The following is a 22,034-nucleotide window of genomic DNA, read 5'->3' as shown; positions in this document are numbered from 1 at the left end:
TGAATCTTAGAAAGTCTGTGTTCTGTGCCCAGCCAAGGTTTCATCCTGAGCCTTTTAGCTTCTGAAGTCAATGTACTTTTTTTTTTTTTTTTTTTTTTTTTTGGACAGGCAGAGTTAGACAGTGAGAGAGAGAGACAGAGAGAAAGGTCTTCCTTCTGTTGGTTCACCCCCCAATGGCCACTGCGGCTGGTGCTGCTGTCTCAGAGTATGACATTCACAGACTAACTCTGTATAAGATATAAGCCACTGGTAATGCTCATGGTGGGTTACAGACAAGATACCCGTATTAGCCTGTCTGAGCTGCTGTAACAACTTACCTCAGACCGAATCAGAAGTGTATTTATTTTCACAATTCTGAATGCTGCAAAGTTGAAGGTAAAGACCCTAACCCATCTGTCTGGTGGAGCCTTATTCTCTGCTTGATAGAGGCTCACTTCTTACTGCATCCTAAGATGGTGGCGGGGAGCAAGTGTGCTTGTGTGGGCCTCTTTTATAAGGGTATTAGTCTCCTTCATTAGGCTGGAGAACTCATAGCCTAATTACCTCTTAAAGCTCCATCACTTAATACTGTTATATCTGGCATTTGGGTTTCAAAATAGGAATTTTCGAGGGACACAAACATTCATTCTACAGCAATGCCCTGAAGGTCCTTCCTTCTAATCAAGCTGCTGCAAATAACTAAGCAAAATTATAAAATAGCAATATGCTTAAGGATCCAAAGTCTGGAGCCAGAATGTACATATTCACATCCTTGTCCATCACTTCTAAGCTGCATAAACATGAAAAATTTCATAACACTTTAGGCTCAGTTTCCTTATGTTCGAAGTGTTTTTAAAATTATAAGGAAATGTACGTATGAAGGTACTTAGGATGACATGTAGCACATTGGACATTCTCAATAAATTGTAGCTATTATTATTTTAGAGCAACCAGCTATGAAGTTACTTCAAAAGTTCATGAAAAAATGAGATTAAAAGATAAGTTTATTTTGCTGCAAAAACTTTTTTTTATCAAACTTCTGAAAGGAGGAGTCTTCAATAATTTCATTAGTTCATGGAAAATGTATATTATAAAATACTGTGCATGGATTACATTTTATGGGGCAATTTGCACACATCATTTCCAAATTATTTTAGAAAGAGTAAAGAGATCCGAGAGGAAAATTCTTTCTTGTAGTCAACCTGACTTTTTTGAACTACTGTAACACTTGCTATCTTTATTTTTTCGTATTTAGATATAATATGGGACATAGTAAATCAGGAAACAAGGTTATAGAAAGAGTTTTTGATCATAAGAGATAATACTTTATAGATATGTAACCCAGAGAAAAGTTCCATTACATTACTCTCCCAAAACAAAGCTCTGAAACTAAATGAACATTGGGTCATAGATGAAGTCAAAAGAAAAATCAGGCCAGTGCTATGATACAGTGGGTAACACCCTGGCCTGAAGTGCCAACATCCCACATGGGCGCCGGTTCAAGACCGGCTGCTCCACTTCCAATCCAGCTCTCTGCTATGGCCTGGGAAAGTAGAACAATATGGCCAAGTCCTTAGGCCCCTCCACCCATGTGGGAGACCCAGAAGAAGCTCCTGGCTCCTGGCTTCAGATGGGTGCAGCTCCAGCTGTTGTGGCCACATGGGGAATGAACCATCGGATGGAAGACCTCTCTCTCTCTCTGCCTCTCTTCTCTCTGTGTAACTCTGGCTTTCAAATAAATAAATAAATAAATCTTTAAAAAAAGAGAGAGAAATCAACAAATTTCTGGAAACAAATGAAGACAACAATGCAACATATCAAAGCTTATGAGATACTGCAAAAATAGTATTAAGAGATTTGATTATAATAATTGGTGCCTACATCAAGAAATTGGAAAAGCACCAAATAAATGACCATCTAAAGGATCTAGATAAACAATAGCAAACCAAACTAAAAATTAGTAAGGGGAAATAAATAATCTAAATTAGAAAAGAAATAAATAAAATTGAGACAAAAACACAATACAAAATAATAATCTTAAATAAAATTTTAAAAAAGATGTGTTTTGAGGTAAAATCTATAGGAGAGTGAAGGGACAAGCCATGTGGTTACATGGGCAAAAAAGAGCAAAAGCATTGAGGCAGGAGATCTCCATAATATTTCCTGGACACTAAAGGAGATCAATGTGACTGGAGAGTAGACAGTGATATTAAAATTATGAGTTATGAGACCAGCGAGGCAATGGAGGTTTGGGAAGAAGACTAGGTTGTATAATTTTGAAGGCCAACATAAAGAGTTCAATTTTTATTCTGTTATAGGAATCCCGTAGAGCATTTTAAATGAAAGGAAATTAATAATGATATCACTTCACAATTTTAAAAATAAACTTTGAATTTTATAATAGTGTTATAGTCACAGAAATGTTGTAAAGATTGTAGAAAGTTTGTAATACCCCACACCAATTTCCCTTTTTGTTATCTTTTACTTTTTGTCACAACTAATGAACTTGAACTGATGTATTATTTTAAATCAAGTTCATGCATCATTCACATTTCCTTACTTTTTGTTTGGTACCTTTTCTTATTTAGATTCCCTCTAGAGTACCACACTACAGTTGTCAATATTTCTTCTCAGCCTTGTGACTGCTTCATTTTGATGGCCTTAAGGGTTTGGGGAATACTGGTCAGTTCCTGAAGAGAGTATCTACATTGGATTTGTCTAATATTCGTCCCATTATTATTATGTAGGGATTATAATTTTTTTGGAGAAAGTTCACAGAAGAAAAGTGTCATTATCATCACATCATATCAAGAATAAGAATTAACAGTGTGACATAGAACAGTTGATATTGCCCTTGATAGACTGACAGAAGTAGTGTTTGCCAAGTTTCACCCCTGTAAAATTACTCTCCCCCGCAAGTTTTGCTTTGGAAGGCAGTCACTATTCATAGCCCACATTTAGAGGATAAAAAGTTGTGCTCCTTGCAGGGAGATCATCTATATAAAATATTTGGAAATCTGCAGGTGAGATTGGTCTATTATCATTTATTTATTGAATTATCTTTATGAATATTTATTACATTATCTGGGTTGTATTTTGATGATTAACATTCCAACTTTGACACTGAGAACTCTTCTAGTTGACTTTTGTGTACCCTTGACATATTCCCATAATTGCCTATGTGTGCATGTATGTGTGTGCATATCTGAGTACTTCCTTACATTTTTGTGCCATAAGATATCCCAAACAAATCTTACATGTTCCAAGGCCTCGTTCTAGAATCAACTACTACTAAGGATCCCTAATTGATTTTGTTGGAGGAAACCAGGATCTGATCCTTCAGTGTGCTCATTGCTATTTGGCTCTCATTACACTGGTCCCTCTCAACTGGCAGAGCAAATGAGTAGATAGGTGTGCTGCTTCTGTCTTCACAAGTTCATTCCATTTGTTGTGTTTCTGATGGGCTGCAAGAGTAGGGAGGAGGCTAATATCATAATCCAGGTGAGAGATAGGAATGGTTTGGAATAGGGGCTGATATACAAAAATACTCTTGTTAATTCCATTCATTATTGATAGGGAAGTGTCTGCTGCCTACATAGTCTCTACTATATTTTTGTAAGTGATATGAGCATCAAATATTTGAACACTTCCATGAAGTAAGCTTAGTGGTGGGAGCTGAAGATCCAGTCATGTGTAAGATATGATATTTTTTATATCTACATCCACATGCTTTCTATTATTTAGCATGACTGGGGTAGCTGAAAACAATCACAATGATGCTGTAAGTAGGAGTGTAAAGAAAAAGCTTATAGTCATGATAGTAGTCCCAGAAAGGAAGGGATGCATATGAGAAGCAAATGAGTAGGGCATCAACAAAGTTGATACTTACATAACCATCACAAAGTAAAAAAAAAAGTTGGTCAATGATGAACTCCATTTTGTAAAACATTCTCAAAATAATGACATTCAAGGGCCAGTTCTGGGACTCAGCAGATTAAGCTGCTACTTGGAGCACCTGTATCCCATATCAGAGTGCTGGGTTTTAGCCCAGCCCAGCTGTTGTGGCCATTGGTGGTGTGTGTGTGTGTGTGGTGTGTGAACCAGTGGATGAAAAATTTCTCTCTCTCTCTTTCTATCTCTCACACCCTGTCTTTCAAATAAAATCTTTTGGAAAAAAAAAGTTATATTCATAAAATCAATAGATTTCAGAGTTGGAATTTATTTGAGGAAACATTAATGAGTACCACTCACAATAAACATTTCATGGTCACCTGAAGATTTTTTGAGTGAACTTAAGGGGAAATTTTCTGTCCTCCAAATTAAAAAGAATGAATCCTCATTTGGAGACTAATCAAGAATGCAATATTTCAAAAGTACATGTTTAAAATGTCTGAATAATAAATATTTAAAAATCTGATACCACTCTTGTACAGAAAACTTTTCTTGCCCACTTAGTATGCACATGTATATTAAGTGAATAAAAACTTCATATTTTCAAAGCTCATCTTGACAGGTAATAATCATTGCTGAATATAATTGATACAAGCACTTATTGAATGTGACCAAGCATTTAATAGTTTCACTCTTCATATCCCCAGAACTATAAAAAAAAATAACAGAGGAGTTGTAAATGCCTGGCCTGTTATGGTCAAGTTTTATAATTCATTTATTATGAAAAATAGATTAAGACAATGAAGTTGTCATCTGTTACCATGTTAGTTTCAAAGATCCAGTTAATGTTTAATAATGTTTACATACCTGACATGAAAAGCCATGGATTGACTTGATAATGTCTAATAGCTGCTAAGATCTGCTACTTTTGTAATGGCTTCAAAGGAAACGGATCAAAAAGGAATTCTTTATTAAGGTACTTCACACATTAATATCCTTTGGAGGAACCAGTTCAATTGACTACATTTTAGAGATAAATCCTCAAACTCATCTAAGAAACCTATGTAACCTTTACTGTTGTTCAAATGCAACCAGGATCTCGATGATATCAAGAATGTGTCTTTTTTACCATTTGCACATGTGGGTTAATATCCTGACTTCCTGGGGTCCCTAGACTTTTTTCTAAATGTAAAATTTTATTAGATAAAATTTTTTAAATGCTACATGAATAGAAATCTGTGCATCTAAAATACCTTTCTCATACATCATATAATAAATTTTTTTACAATGGCTTCAGATATTTTTAGGTGTTGATTTTATTATTTCCAGTAATAATAATTATTATTTGCAATTTAGGAAAGTAAATATTTTGGGTATATACTCAGTAGTGGGATTCCTGGATAATATGGCATTTCCATTTCTACTTTTTAAAGAGATCTTCATATTGTTTTCCCCTGTCACTGCACTGTTTTATATTCCCACCAATAAGGTATGAGTTCCCCTTTCTCCACATCCTCACCAAAATTTGTTTCTTTCTGTCTTTGATAACAGCCATTCTGACAGGGGCGAGGTAATATCTCATTAAGGTTTGAAGTTGCACTTCATTGATGGCTAGTAATGTTGAGCATTTTTTCATATTTTGATGGTGTTTTTCTTCTTTTGAGGACTCTATTCATTAAGACTTCAGTTATTTGAATTTCAGTATGCCTTATTGAAAGTGGTTATTTCTTGAAATGGCTCTTCTTTCTTCCAATGGTGAAGAGACATACAATTTGGTCTTCCAGCTGATTTGTTTTCTTCTACATTGGATTATTTACACCAAACTGATATTCATATTCATCATAAGTACTCTGGATTTAGTGGTGGACAATTTCTATAATTTCTGGGTTTGAAACTTCCAGTACAAACAGAACTATTCAAAGAATAATACTTCTCCCCATGGGCTTATCCTGCGAGGCCCACACTGTTGGGATGGTGGGGTGATACCATGCTTTGACAAGAAGCACTGGAGACAGTTTCTTTGAATATGTCCGTTTATTAACAGTCAGGCAAAGGGGAGTAGCTAGCTCAGGGTAGCAACACTAATTCTACAAGGTAAAGCAGATACTGGTGCCTCTATGCTTCTCCAATCAGCTTGAAGGTCATGTAGCCTATGTAGCCTTCCAGGTAGTCTTATGGGTCTGGGCTATACCTGGGAGCTCTTTACCTAGTTGACAATTACAAGACCCCTCAACAGGAAGTGGAGATGGGGGAAATGTGCCTGGGGCCCTGCCACCTGCCACCACTCAGTGTGCTGAATCCTCAACCAGGGTTTTTCTTGGGGGATATGGTGTGCCACACCCTCTTGACCTCCTGCATAGGCTAGGAAGGCAGTCTCCCAGCAAGCCATAGGATTACCCACATCTCTCCTGTTAGGATACACTAAACATTTCTGAACTATATTGTTACAATGTGACTACCAACAAGAAATTTCAACATAAGTGACAAAACAAAGAACTGCTCCATGATTTCTGTTTTAATTTGTGAATTTTAAAAGCTAAGTGTGGGTTCTTTATTTGAACAAGAGCTTTTCTGAAAAACAACTATTCTAAAATTTTAGCTAATCTTTACTTGGAAGCAATGAATCCCCCATAATGATAGAACTGATATTATTTTTATTTTTTCATCTACTCATGTATTTAAAAAATAATGGAATTCTTTTATGTGTTATTCAGCATGTAGCATGTAAGCTAGATTCTATTTTAAATAAAAACAAAAAATTTAATTTATGGAATAGAATTAGAAAATTTTAAATGCATACAAAGTTGGTTATTAATATTTTTGTATTTTATAAAAGATGATTTCTGACTGCTTTCATCACACTTTTTTTCTTTTCCTAGAGATTATCTACCACTATTTCAGTCACTCTATGTGGTTATTATTTTTTGTAGTTTAAAGAAAAATCTGCTCATTTGACTTAAAATTACTTAGAATAGTTTTTTATCATTAGCAGCAACTCAATAGAGAACAGTGTTGTGGTACACAACTTATCATCCACCTACAATGCCTGCATCTATATCAGAAAGCCAGTTTGAGTCCTGGTTGCTCCACTTCTGGTCCAACTCCCTTCTGATCCAGCTTTCCTTCTAATACACATGGGAAAATAGAAGATGGCCCAAGTGCTTGGGCAGTTGCCACTCTTGTGTGGGACTAGATGGGGTTCCTGAATCCTGGCTTAGGTGTGGATCATCCCCAACCACTGGGATCATTTGGGAAGCAAACTACCAGATGAAAGATCTCTTTCTCTCTTTCTCTTCCTCTCTTTCTCTGTCATTCTGCTTTTCTAATAAATAAAATAAATTTTTATGAAAAAAAACCCAAACTCTATAAAAATGCAAAAAACCTCCATAATATGGCATATATTAAAATATATGTTAATCAAGGTTTTTGATTTAATGGGCAGTTCACTCACTCATTCAGTAAGTCTTTATTGGCATCTGACCTATACAAATCCTTGCTTTTGAGCACAAGTGGCTTTTGCAATTAACCTCTTAGTCCAAGTCCCTCGGACCACTTAGGTGGGAGAGACAGAGGTGAGAAGGTAATCAAAGAAACAAAGAACATATCTTCTCATATAGCTAACTGAAAGGAGACTATAGAATAATGAGATTGCACATTTTTAAAGCAGGGAACATTATTTATGTGGTCAGAGAAGGCCTATTTGCAAAAGAGAAATTTATGTTTGCATTTAGTTCATTTAAATTTTTTCAAGAGCAACGTAAGCTAATATTTTCTTAGAATTTAGGGACAATTGTCAAAATAAAATTAAGGAATCATGAACTATAAAAGGGGAAAAACAATTTGGAGATGTTCTTTTTAAAAAAGAGCAACACATAGAAATGACGGATGATTTGTCCAAAATTTTTACAGCAAATTTATCCAAACTACTGAGTAAAACACGGTTCTCTGGATTCCCAAATGTATAGTCTTGTGTTACTGTCTTGCTTAAAGAAAAATATATTTTCCATAGACATACAGACTCAAATGTACCAACATAATCATCTATTCTAAAAATATTAAAGATTGATTTTAAAAAAAATATATAGAGGTCAGTGCTGTAACGTAGCAGATAAAGCCGCCTGCAATGCCAGTGTCCCATATGGGTGCCTATTCATTTCCCAGATGCTCTGCTTCCTATCTGCCTCCTTGATTATGGCCTGGGAAAGCAGCAGAAGATAGCCCAAGTCCTTGGGCCCCTGCACCCATGAGGGAGACCTGGAAGAGGCTCCTGGCTCCTGGCTTCAGACCTGCCCAGCTCCAGCCTTTGCGGCCATTTGAGGAGTAAACCAGCAGAATTCTCTGCCTCTTTCACTTTGAAACCCTGCCTTTCCAAGAAATAAAGATAAAAAATAATAAAAATTACAATTTTTAAAAAAGCAAAAAAAAATAACTAACATAATTAGGTAGAAATGATAATTACTTAGTATTCTATGAGAAAAGGTAAAATAAATAACTATTATAATTAAGCACAAGAATTGAAAGTAAACTTCTTAGAAATCAAACCAAGATAAGTGTAATGAATTAAGTGGTTTTTATTTTCTAACTAAAGGAAGCTTATGAATTCAACCAAAGAGAAAATATGTTTTAACTATGAGCATAACTTCTTTCATGAACTTTTGCATTGGACACATTGGAAAATACAAAGGATATCATCTTCAAGTTAGAATTTATAAATGCAAATGGAAATTGATGTGTTTATGTGGCCCCTAAGTGAGGGTTAATAGTATAATACTAAGTTTTAGTTCTTTACAGCCTCTTTATGAGAGAAGAAAATGGACAGAGAGTGGAAGGCATAGCCATATTGTCCAAGAATATGAACAAATCCAGTCTTCTAGTCATCAGACTTCATATTGGAAGATATTTTAGAGAATTTTGAGAGAAACGTATTTCTTAGATTTCTCTAAGATTATCTGTCTGTCTTTGATCTTTTAACGGTATCTGAAAAAGCCTATCTAAAGAAGTGTAAAGAATAATGGTCTCCGGTAAAAGAAGCAAGTTATGTGTTACAAATTCAGATGTATCCTGACGTATTTGAAAGACAAGGAGAGAAAACGTGCCTAAGGAAAGTGGTTTCTCGAGGCAGACTCAGTTTAAAGGAAGGGACAGGCAGAAAGCATTAGGCTGGTCCAAGTGGAGCAGATGGTCAGGCTGTGATTTGCTGTGTTTCAGGGTATGCCTCTCTAAAGGTCTTCTCTGTGTCCCATTCTGCTCTGATTTCTAAGGGTCTTGGAGAGAGGAGAAGGCAAGAAAAGTGTCTTTAATCTACATGATGTGGTATGACTTTGGCCTTTAAGATCTGTGTAGCTTTCCTTAGAAAATTCAAATATTATTATTTGGGGGTAGCCTAAAACTTTCTAAACTCTGAATACTCTTGGAAAACCATTGCTCTGGCTCCTGAGACTACAGTAATTTTTTCCTGTGCCAAGTTTAACACAAAGGGTTTTCAACAAACTGTATTAGTCAAGGCTTTTAGGAAATTTTACTAGATGTTTGCAGACTGAACTGAAAACATGAGAGAGGTTCCAGGAGAAGTCAGATAACACTGTGCAATCTTCCCTCAGTGTCTTCTTTCTCCTCCTTTTCCTTTGAGGTTCCAGTTTATTCTCTTTATCACTCCTTTATGGACGTAAGCATCATCTGCTATTTGAAAATGCGTTGGGATATCAGACTTTACCTCCATAGCCCCATGGAACTTAACGAAACTTTTCTTCCAAACAACCACATGCTTAACACTGAGAAATTCGGATGGCATTTTTTCCTGCTTCCTTAGCCATCTCACTAAAATCTCATCTGAGATATTGAGAACATAAAGCAACACCAGTGTTTCATGTTATAAGGAACAGAACAAAATGGAATAAAAACTCAGATGTGGACGTTTCTCTTACCCTAGAGAGGTGATGTTAGTCCAACAGATCTGAGCTGTTTCCAGAAGCAGCAATAGGTTACCAACATAGTAGAGTAATCCAGACCAGTTTATACTTATGTGATGACTAGAAAAACAGTTTCTGGGATCAGCAGAATGGAAAGACATCAATAATTTCCTTTCCTGGGTGTTTAGCCCTAAAGGTAAGATCAGGAACAGGAGACTTACTGTATCTGCCGTAGCAGAAGGTCAAAACTGATAATGTGACTTGGGGTTGCAAAGTTACAGGGCCAGGAGCGCGAAAGGAAAAGGTTATTTGGGATTAGATAGGAAGACTGTGTCTGGCAATCAACATAAGACATTCCCTGGGGAATTCCTGAATTGGACAGAAGGAATTTGAGTGGAAACTGGGCTCTCTGCAATGCTATGCATGAGGGCTAAGCCTGAAAAATGCTATTGTATTGCTGCTTTTGTAACATTATTCCACCCTGCAGTTTGATGTAGTCTGAACAAACATGCGTTACACTCGCATTTCACTTACAAGGAACAATTAGCCAAAGACTTCCTGCCACTTCAAACTTGCCCTTGCTTTCAGGAGTCACCAGTGGATTCCAGTGCCAGTGCCACCTTTTTCCTGAAACAGTTCAGACTCTGGTGGTGATTTTCTTATGGTCTCAGAGTCTTGTTATCTTCATTTAATGTTTATAGCTGGAAGGAATATTTAAAATAATAGAGATGGCCAAAGGCATGTGAAACATTTGGGAAAGTTTAGCTATATTTCAGTGCATTGTATGCCATTTCCTCTATCTCCTTTGAAATATCCAGCTAGCTATTTCCTGAGGATTAACGTTTTAAAATAGGCACCAGGAACTTTATAATTATAGTGAAACTAGTGTCTGGGGACTAATTATTCAGCTTATGAATTACTTGCCTAGCCCTCTCCTCCCTTAGTAGTTCTCTTTCCAAGTTCTTTGGCATCGGCGTTAGCTTTCATTATTATATGGATGGATCTCACTAAATATCGAAGAAGGGAGTCTAATAGATAACAATTTTGGATACTGAGTAATAAGCCAGTGCTTTACGGAACTTGTGTATGTCAACACTTAAAGCAATCCTTGAAACAGTTACATTACTTTCCTATTTTGTAGTTTGGACCTAGAAAAGGTTAACTGTTCTAATTACCAATAGATGGTAAATGCCAGCACTAGGATTTCCAAAAAGGACTTATCCTGTAACAGAGATCTTAACATTAATTGCTATGTTGTGTTTTTACTCATTTGTAATAATGGGAATGCAGTTGTGAAAACATAGATGGAGACGTGTTTTGCTTATTAACACCTGTGGTAGCTTTCTGAGATCCCCACTTGAGTAAGCTGGAACCAGATTCCCTAAATCCCTTCCTTTTGTGGTTGGCTAAGACACAAGGTAAATCTGAAAGGCAGAAGTGAAGGAACAGCCATGATTCTCTGGAGACCAAGTGGTTAGATTCAGAGTGAGACAGATGCCAAGTTGCTGGCAGATACTACTTTCCCTTGGTTTTGTATAATTGATCTTCCTGCCTGTCTGGCATTGTGCAGGACTAGAGCTGGAGTGGAGAGAGTGGCTGCAGTCGTGTGAATGAGGTACAATGAGTAAGGATTAGGCCAGGGACGTAAGGTCTTTGGTAAGAACTTGTGAAGACATTGCTTTATTGAAAACAAAAAGAGAAGCCATGGGTTGTGGAGCTTCACAGAGAGCATTGATGTGACTGTTCACACACTGCTTCTTGTGTTGAACAACTGGGGGCATTGATAAGCCTGGAGATGCCACTCAGTAGTGGGGTTTCTCAGCCATTAGATGGTCTGGAAAGTCAAAGGACTGGCTGTAAGGAAGTGAGGCGGAGAGAAGACTGAGATGTGGGCACTCCCCTGGTTATTGAGAGAAAGAAGATAAAGAGGTCCAGCACAGGCAGATGAGAGGGAACACTGTGAAGGAAGCGAGAAAGCAGCCTCCTGGATACCAAAGCATTGCATGATGGAAAGAAGCATCAGATGTGTTAACTGATGCCAGCACATCAAGTATGAGTAGAAAGAATTGACTCATAATTAGTATTAGTCGGCTGTCTGCTATTAGAATCTAAATTTTCCAAAAAACCAAAAAAGAGAAAAATAAAACAAATGGTTTCATTACTTCTTTCTAGAAACCCCTCACTCTATCTCTAATGAAAACTTCTGTTCTTCTGTAGTTATTGATTCAAAGAGAGTATATCTCTAAAGGCTTTTCTAACGTGTCAGTTAAAATAGTTCTGCCATTCTCTGTTTCCCTCTAGCATTTTCTGCCTACTTCCATTCTGAAGTTTGCTACATTGAATTAAAATCAGCTTAATTTTTTTTTTTTTCTGTTGCAGAATGTGGTCTAGGAAGCATGGCCTCTATCTGTTTATTGTGAGTGTGGCATATATGAAACCAAAGGCTAAATGAAAATAACATTGTACACATACAGTATGCCAGACATCTTATGAGGAGGTTAGTATTTTCACAATAAATTATTTTATATGACTGGTATTGTCATCCAATCAATTAATTTTAACATGTTTTTCAAATTCCAAAGTTCTAGTTCATAGCCTAGTGTGTACAAGAACACATATGGCAATTAATACATTTTTTGAACCGTAACTGACCTCAAAACTTATGAAATTTCTACTAGATTACAATGAATAAATAAATTAATTAACAACAAAAAAGCATGAGTACATAGCACTTTCTCTTCCTGAATGCATTCACTGGAATGGCCCTCTGACTTAAGGGTGCTACATTCCAACTTGGCCCCTCCATAGCCATGGAGACATTCCCTTTGTCAGCAGTAGCAGTAGCAGTAGATGAACATTATTCTCTTCATCATCAAAATCTGAAACTTCAGCTACTTCACATTTATGGTAGGGCCTTTCATGGATATTTTACAAAAGCAACAACCTAAAAGGATCATAGTCAACTGGTTTCTTCCACTACAGTACTAGACTATCAAGTCCCGATTTCATTTCCATTGTTAAGCCAACATGACCATGAACCACAGCTTTAGGATTGTTGAATATGCTGCTTTCCTTTCCAACAGTATTCATTTATAAGTGGCCCAGAAACCTCATATTTGCATTTCCCTCCACCTTGGATGCTGTGAAGGATCACCCAAACCCCACTTGAGGAGGGAAGACATATTCCCTCAGCTCCTGGGAAGGCTGCCAGCTCAGTGACTTCAGGGGACAGCCATGGGCAGCCAAGAGATAATTCCCTTTCCCCATCCCCCGCTATATGGGCCTGTCTATCCCAAGGTCACACTCACTTTACAGGGTTTTTTGTATTCAGTGATGGATTGAGTTGGAAACATAAAGATACAGTCTCTAGCTTGGATTCAGGACAGCCCTGAATTGTCATCATATCCTCAGAACTCTTAGTAGGAGTGGCTAAGACATGTGTTGAGACTGCATTGTAGCTCACTAATTCCCTCTGTCCAGTCCAGCTTCCTTCCTTTCCATTCCCCAAGGCAGTCTCTAGTAAAGCTCCTGCTTGTTAATCTCTACCTCAAAGCCAGATTCCCAGGGAACTAAGCCAATGACACTGTTGCATCCTCTTGTCAGCTAAAACAAAATGTTACAAAAACTAGTGACAGTCACACATGAATTTTATTGAAAATGAGAAGCAAATGAGAGACAAATGAGAGGCAAAGTAACTGATCGGGACCAACACTCCTTACCAAAGTGCAGCCCCCAACATCGGGTTACACAGCTTTTTATAGTATTCCGTCCACTAGGGCTCACAATTTCTAACCGGACCCCTGGTATGCAGTGAACAATAAAAGGGAAAACCAGAATATGGTTGTAAGATAACAGTTAACAATAACAAATCCATTAAAAGAGCCAAGATATGGTGGTAAGATAACAGTGAAGGACACATTTCGGTTAACCTAGTTCCTGGGAATTTACATAGTTTCACAAGCTACACCCTTAGCTGTTAGCAAGCAAAGCTAGAATATACAGAAGCAAAAGATCTACAATTAGCTTTTAGCCACACTCACTCCATTTTGATTCTGATTTTACAACACTACACAATTTAAATACTTGCATTACATTAGAATGTCTTGCATCTAACAATTTTTGTGGAATACAGAGTCAAAGTACTTGACTGGAACTCTATGGCTACCATTCTATTAATTGTGAAATGTTGAATATATCATTTAACATCTCTAAACTTCAGCTTTTTCACTTGTCAGGTGGTATAAGTAATCATGGATTAAACACAATAACATAGAGAAAATATTTAAAATAGTGACTGACACATGGAAATCCCCTATATGTGAAAACTGTTTGGGTTATTATTAAAAAAAAATAACATTCTCTGTGAAACATTGAACAAAAGAGTGAATGGAAATGATCTAGCATGATTTAATCTCACAGAAGAGAAAGGATTAAACAATTTGCTCAAGATACATTGTTAGTTGGAGCAGAACTGAAACCAAAATGGAGATCTCTTGATATCACTGGAACATGCTGACTTTATAACGAAATGTCTCGAGAGTAAAAATAGTGCTACATAGTGTGAGGAGTTAGATGGGCTAATAGGCAGTTAGGTCAGGTCTCTGTTGGAATGAGAAAAGGGGGTGGACAAGATGCTTACTTCTCCCTAGAAGTTGGCTTTTAACAAGACAAAAGTGCCTATCCCTGTCCTCTGAGTTTCTAGTTTTGTCTTGAGAATAGAAAGACAAAGTTAACAGTCCCACCCTTCTGATGTCTTTTTTTTTTTTTTTTTTTTTGGTTTCCTCATGAGGAGGCTAGACAGGATTACAATTCATGCCTTCTAATGGGTTTTGTCCCCACCCTCTGATTGATTGCTCGCTGTTATTCTGCTCCTCCACTGGATTGTGCTTGAAAGACCCCACTTTGACAAGTTTGAAACCTCCCTCCTGGCACTGTGGCAGGTTTCTGACTTAAATAAATCTTGCTTTGCTCACTGTCCTGTTTGCATGGAAATTCTTCTACTTGAAACAAGAACCCAAATCCCCTTCCTTTGTCATTGTTTCCTGTAACAATAGAAGGAGTTAATTTTACAATTTATTACAGAACAGGTAAGTTTTGGAAAAAGTGAACATAATCATTCTTAGGTTGTGATTATTAAAGACATATTCAATTAAAATTCTTAATTCAAATAAACTTTTGTAGACATTTAATTTTTTTAATTGTCTCTGCTTCTGATTCCAACTGTAAAGAAATTAAAGGACTGGGAACACTGGCCTAAAATAGCTATCTTTCCAAAATGTTTTCAGTATGTGATTTAGTTGTACTAAGAATTTATGGTTCTATTGATCCTCTTATTGCCATGAGATAATGGAAGACTTTCTGTTCCCCAGAGAAAAATTATGTCCTACATTTTTCTACTAAAAAGTTAAGACCAACAAAAATCAATTTTAAGAAGAAAATTATTAATGACAGATAAGAATTACCTTACTTTATTTGGATTTTAATTGTATAATAAGTGACCATAATACTCAATCTAGGGATTATTTGAGTCACAGTTATGACATAATAAAGTTAAACATGTTTTCCTTCTCTTCTTTAGTCAATACTTAACCAATCAACAAGCATTTATTGAGCACCTACTATAAAGTCAGCAGCATTTATCTTTCCTTATTTCCCATTGGAGTTAAACAAAGTTGTTCCATTAGAATTTGAACTCTCACTCTCATGTGTTTACAGAAGACATTCAAAGTATAAGTTAAGAAGCAATCATCACAGCATTTGCTTTGTATAAACTTGAAGAAACTATATTTATCCAAATCCTTATCTTGCTATTAAGACTCATTTAAATATCTTGATATTTAACAAATGATAAAGGTATAATTGATAAGGTCCTTACTTCGAGTGAATAAGGAAATAATAGACTCCTTCATTGATGTTCCAAACATGTCTAAGCTTTAAAATCCATGTTACAATAAATATGATTCACATCAAAAATGGTGTCACAGGTGAGTGGAATTCAATGCTTTTATTTCTGAACACAGAAGCAGAAATATTGAACCTATTATAAGGAATAAATATCAATAAAACAACGGGCCTCTGATAAACAGATATAATTCAGATACAATTAACCAGAAAGATCTTCCTATTTACACATCAGGACTGCTGTCTTCATATATCTTATCTTGTTACATAATTATCAAATAAAGCAGTAATTCTGGAATAAGCACGAGCAATCACACAGAGTACTGCATAATTAAATGCTTTTGTCTTGGTGGGAAGACATCCATATATAATATCTGACAAAGAATCATCCTGAATCTCTAAACAGTGAACTGATACTAACTGGTGTCTGACAAACCAACTTGCAGCCATCAAGATAGCATTTTTCTCATGATGCGTATGTATGGTTCACTCCAGTGCAAAAAAAAAAAAAAAAAAAATCCCAGAACTGTCTGTTTTGAGACATGCTGTTTTTTCATCTTTAACTTTCAGTTTTGGGGGATTTCCTTTTCTAAAATCAGAAGTCCTGAAAGGAGTGAATTTGGCACTGCAACGAGAGCTTCTTTCGCTTTCTGGGCAACTATCTCAGTATTCTTTTGCTTCCAGTGCTGTGATGAGCACACTAAGAACAGCTTCTTGCTGAGCTGTGCGGCTCCTGCAGATGAGGACAGCAGGAGACTAGGCAGATCGCCAAGGCAGACCGAGGGAGGAGCTGAGATCACAGCCACGGCTGCAGAAGCAGATCTGCTGCGCCAAGACAGAAAGAGGCAGAGGTCTGCTCTGAACCCTAAGGTGCTCCTTAAAGCCTGCTGGTTTGGGAACTTGCCCTCAATTGACCTGGGCTTCTACAGACTAGGAAAGAGCTTTATGGAGATGCCTGCCTTTGAGTCAAGAATTTGCATCACAATAGGCTTGATAAAGTCTCACTTATAGAAAGAGTATGCAGGTGTATGGAGCCTCTGGGATTGATTGATAGGCCTCTTAATAGCTGTCATTTAGGAGACCTTTAATTCCCTCATTGGTTGAGATTTTGGTCAGTGTCTCTCCAAAGGCATTTCCTTTTGAAAAACTCTGCATTGTCCTTGAGGATTAGTGCCACCCGCCCGTCAGGCTGAGCATTCCAGTGTCACCCAGCCATCAGTCAAACTGTGACAAAAGTCAGTCTCTTCCAGTCAGGATCTTGGGGCTGAGGGGGTGGGAGGGACTCTCAGCAGGGACTCTCTTTGCTGACACTCAATGCCATTGGTCCTGGAAAGAAAGTGGGAAGGAGGAGGAAACTAGACTTAAGTTACCTCCAAATCAGACCAGAGTTCACTCCTCGCTGGTGTTTGTTTATAAAGCAGTTTTCTAAGTAATTCTCACTCTGTTTCCCATTTAACCTTTTGGACACATGGTGTTTGGCCTTGTAAGGATTTTTTTTTTTTTTGGGTTGTTCACAAAAGTGCTGAGTTTGACACCGACAGAAAAGAATTTGGGGTCAGAGTTACTATTTTAAACTCAGACCTTTGGGGTTTATGAAAGATGTTGCCGATATGCTAAAACAGCTGGGGCCGCCTTTGAGATCGCTGGTGTAAGTGAGAGGCTTGCTAATCTGTACACCAGGTGAGGAGAACCAGGCCCCCGGAGGTTGGCTGACTTTCTCCTGCACCCTCAGAACTCAAGATAACATCTTGCAGTCCCGCCCACCTCAAACTACTGAAGCGGACAGCAACCCTCTGACTTCCAACTCCCCAGAGAACTCCCAAATTGATTCTCTTGAGGGGGTTGGGGGCTCCCCTGTCTCTCCCATGCCTGGAAAGGGTGTTCAGTCCTCTCCAGATAAAAAGAGACGTTCAAGGTCATCAGTACATTTTTCTCTCTGGAAGGGTGGAGCTGGGATTGGCTGCTGAGCTATTCTGATGCCCCAGAAATTACATGTATTCAATTCTCTCTTTTTAGATAAAAGTATTTCTATTCCAGTTTTTCTATGGCTCTTTTTCAAGAGAAGGGGGTGGGGGAGTCCAACATCTTTGCTAGCCGACTTTCCTTTTCTACGTGTAGTCTTTTATAATCTGGATTTTCAGCCCATACCTGCTTTTTTTTTTTTTTTTTTTGTACTTTGTGTCTTTTAATCACCTAAAGAATCCGACTCAGTGTCCTTCCCTCTTGATCACAGCTAAGTTCCCTTCATCTGTGTCTCCCAGGAGGAAAGGGAGGGGCGAGGATGCTTTCTTCCCAGGCTAGCTCCTGCCCCTACAATATAACTTCCTTTTCTCCCGGACCTCTTTTAGGCCGTTATTCATTCCTGAGGTTGACTTTTAAAAAATGCTTTCATGTAACAACAGGAAAATCTGACAAGCTATCTCATTGTTAAAAGAGTTAAGAAGTTGTCTCATGTGTAGTATATGAGAGTTGTTCAAATATTTCATGGAAAAACGGAATTAAAATTAAGAGTTTGGATTAGTGAAAACTTTTTGTACAATGTGTGCATGATTTTTTAAAATAGTATGCATTTTCCATGTATTATAGCAATTTTTTCACTAAAGTAATATTTTACTTTTAATTTCATTTCCATGAAGTTTTTGAAGTATTCTCATACATAGATAACAAATGCCCAGAAGTATGTGTATAAATGTTTTTATCTATAAAAAGATATATCATTAAGAGCATGGCAAATCTTTTTTTTTTTTTTTTTTTAGAATTTTTCTAAAGTGCAGTCAACAGAAACAAAAAGAAAAAGAAGAAAACTAAGTAAGAGCTTTCAACAGACAGTTTTCCATAGTTTTGCTTTAGGGGAAGGTGGGCAATTATAAAATATTTTCTATTTGAATCATTGAAAGCCATTCAAATATGAAAGATGATGATAGGTAGGTTAGAACCATACCTGGTCCCATTTTAGGCCATGGTTATGGTTTTGACTACAGGCCTCAGAATTGTGGACAGAGTTTTTTTGGGGGAAGGAATCTTTTTTGCTCAAGTTCAAATTCTGTTACTTTAGAAATCATTTTTTCTGTTTTCCATTCCACGTTGAAATATATTCAGTTTTGCCAAATGTCTGAAGATTTATATAAAACAATGAATTTGACAAACCCTAGTCTCTGTTAAGTTGGCATTTCCAGCTTCTCTGACAGTGCCAGGTACTGGATTATGTTTAGAATGTGAGGCTGCTTTTCAGTTTTCTGCCAAATGCGTAGGTGATGAGAAATGCACAGTTGGAAACAGCCATCACAATAAAAATATAGCTTCCTTCTTACATTGGCTGCTTATTTCTTTGATTTATACATTTACCCATGAATCTTGGTATCTGAAACTTTAGTAGTAGAAATTAAAATCCCAACTTTAACTTCTGCTTACTTCAAAGTATCAGCATCTGTCTGAATTCTGAAAATCTTTGGGTCAATACTTTCTTGCTCTTCTCTCAGCATACCTTAAGCATTTATAGCACCAACAGTGAGAAAAGAAAGGAAGATATATTCTGAAAAACACCAAAGGAAATATAGGGAATATATATAAGGGAAGAAGCAATATCCTCACAGTGCATTATGCAAGACAATAAGGACCACACTGCTCCAGCCTACTACAAGATTATGGCAAAATAAATCTTTATATTAGAGGCACAGACTTAATATTTCTGAAGCCTCTATAAATCCTCAGATCCTTTTTAAATATCACAGGATGAGCCTCAAAACAACCACAAGAAAACAGAAATTGCAGAGGTTTTCATGTTCTAAGGTCACAACCATCAAACTCCTTCAGATTCCAACTTAACAGTTTTGTCATCCAAGGCTTTTTATTTGCTCATTTATTTATGTTGTGACTAATTACTGATTGAAGATTTTTTATTAGAACTTTACCACATGTGACAGATTTGATGCAGAATTCTTGCCATTATAGAATTTTTAGAGTGATGGAGGAGATGTATGTTAATCAAACAGCTTTATGTACATTTACAAACTGTCAGAATGCTCATCTGAACTGGAAAGCATGAGGTGACAAGATGAGGAAGGGTTCCTTGATGAACACAGTTGCAGTGAAATCTAAAAGGAAGGTGTGAGGTGTAAGATGGGAGATTTGTAGAAAACAAAATTGGCCATGGGTGGTGTTTGGTAGAGAGAAGAGAATCATGAGAAACTCTTAGATTCTGGATCTGAGTACTCAGATGCTCAGAAGATGGTAAAACACAGAGTATATGTAAAAAAGCCATTTTAGAAGGTTACAATGAGTTCAGTCAGTCTGGAAATATGTTAGGGATGGTTAACAGGCTTTATGATAATGACTCTAAACATCTGGAGAGACTAGCCTGTAAATATGCATTTGGGAATTTTAACATGTGAATGGTGTTTGAAAGCTTGAAGGATGAATGAGATTTTTTTTTTTTTTTAGTGAAAGTTAAGTCTAATAACAATAGTGGCAGGCCAAGGACAGAATCCTGATGAATGTCAACATATAAGGAACAGACAGAAAAACAGGAGCATAGAAGGAGACAGGAACAAACCATCCAATTTGTAAGAAGGGAACTAGGAGGATGGACTGGAAAGACATGGGAGTGAGGTAACAACAGTGTGAAATGTAGCAGAGCTGACCTTTAAGACCAGGGTGGCTGCGTTGTGGTGTAATGGGTTAAGCTACCACCTGCAATACCAGCATTCCATGTGGACACCAGTTTGAACCCTGGCAACTCAGCTTTGGATCCAGCTCCCTATTAATGACCTAGGAAAGCAATGGAAGATGCCCGAGTACTTGGACTCCTGTCCCCACATGGGATACCTGGAGGAAGCGCCTGGCTTCCTCCTGGTCTAACTCTGGCCCTTGCAGCCATCTAGGCAGTGAACCAGCAAATGGAAGGTCTCTTTCTCTCTGTTTTTCTATAATTTTGCCTTTCAAATAATTAAATAAACCTTAAAAAAAGACAAGGGAATTTGGCAATTTAGCTATCCAGAGATCATTAGTATTCAGATTAAAAGAAGAATAGCAAAGACAGAAATCATGTTACATTGGAAGGGGAAGTGAATGGGAGACAGTATTGTTAATGATGGCAGTTTTTACAAATAAAATGGGAAGGAGGCATGGAAGTAATAGGTTATAGAAAAGAAACCTGATAAGAAGCAAGAATGTGGCCAGCAACTGAAGAGTTGAACTTGAGTAGGAACATGGGGTTTTGTTTTTAGAAGACAGGATAAAGTAGTTAGACACATACAGATCATTGATAGCTTGTGTACTCCTTTTTTACCTGGGATTCCTTCTGTTGTGCAAAATTTTCTGCTACCTGACATTTAGATTCATTCATATTATTTAATACAACAGATGTGAGTGTGATGTAGATATGTTAAAATAATGTAGTCTTGGAGTACATAGTTTATATCCAAGATTCACTATTTTCTACCACTGTCACCATGAAAATCGCGCGCGCGCACACACACACACACACGCACACATGCACACACATTTTTAACTTCGCAAAGCCTTTGCATCGTTTGCAGGGTAGTGAGTTTCTTTCACAATTAGCTTCTTTTTTTTTTTTTTTTTTTTTTTGAGAAGCAGAAAGAGACACACAGAAACGGTGCTCATCAGCTGGTTAACATCTCAAATGTCTGCAATGTCAAAAGTAGGGCCAAGCTGGGGGCCAGATATTTCAGCCGGGTCTCCCACAGGGTAGCATGAATCCAACTACTTGAGCCGTCACCTGATGCTTCTCAGAGAATGATTAAGAGAAAGGTGGATTAGGAGTGGATCCAGAACTCAAACCCAAACATTCTCATGTGGAATGCAGACATCCCAAGCAGTGTCTTAACCACTGTGCCGAATGACTGCCTCTTCACAATTTTGTAGCTTAGATTGATCAAGAGGTAGTACACACATTCATTCTATCAGCCAATGGTCAAACAGAAAACAGAGACCCATCTGGATATTAAAGTAGAAATTCAAACAGGAAGTTGGAATAGCTGAGAAACCAATAAATTTATAAAAGAATGTGGAGGTAACCTACGGATTGGACAAAGGAGGTAACCACATCATTTTTATTCTTGGAAGAACAAAGACAGAAAGTAGCTTTAACAGAGATTCAGGTCAACAGTAACTTAATACAAGGTGGAGTTAGGCAGAGTCCATTGGGCAACACCTGGCCCCGTGGGAGTGGGCAGCTCATGGAATTTGGAGCAACAGAGGAGGCTCAGATGCTATCTGAAATGTAACAGAAAGAGGGTTGGTCTTCTGGCAATACCTCTCATTGGTCAAACCTACATAGAATCCAGAAGAAAAGGAAATGGTTGACATGAAGTTCCACATGAAACAGAGCAC

Source organism: Oryctolagus cuniculus, chromosome 7 (assembly GCF_051225735.1).
Source record: "Oryctolagus cuniculus isolate XC-2025 breed Fujian yellow rabbit chromosome 7, ASM5122573v1, whole genome shotgun sequence".
Lineage (NCBI taxonomy): Eukaryota > Metazoa > Chordata > Mammalia > Lagomorpha > Leporidae > Oryctolagus > Oryctolagus cuniculus.
Note: the sequence above shows the minus strand (reverse complement) of the source record.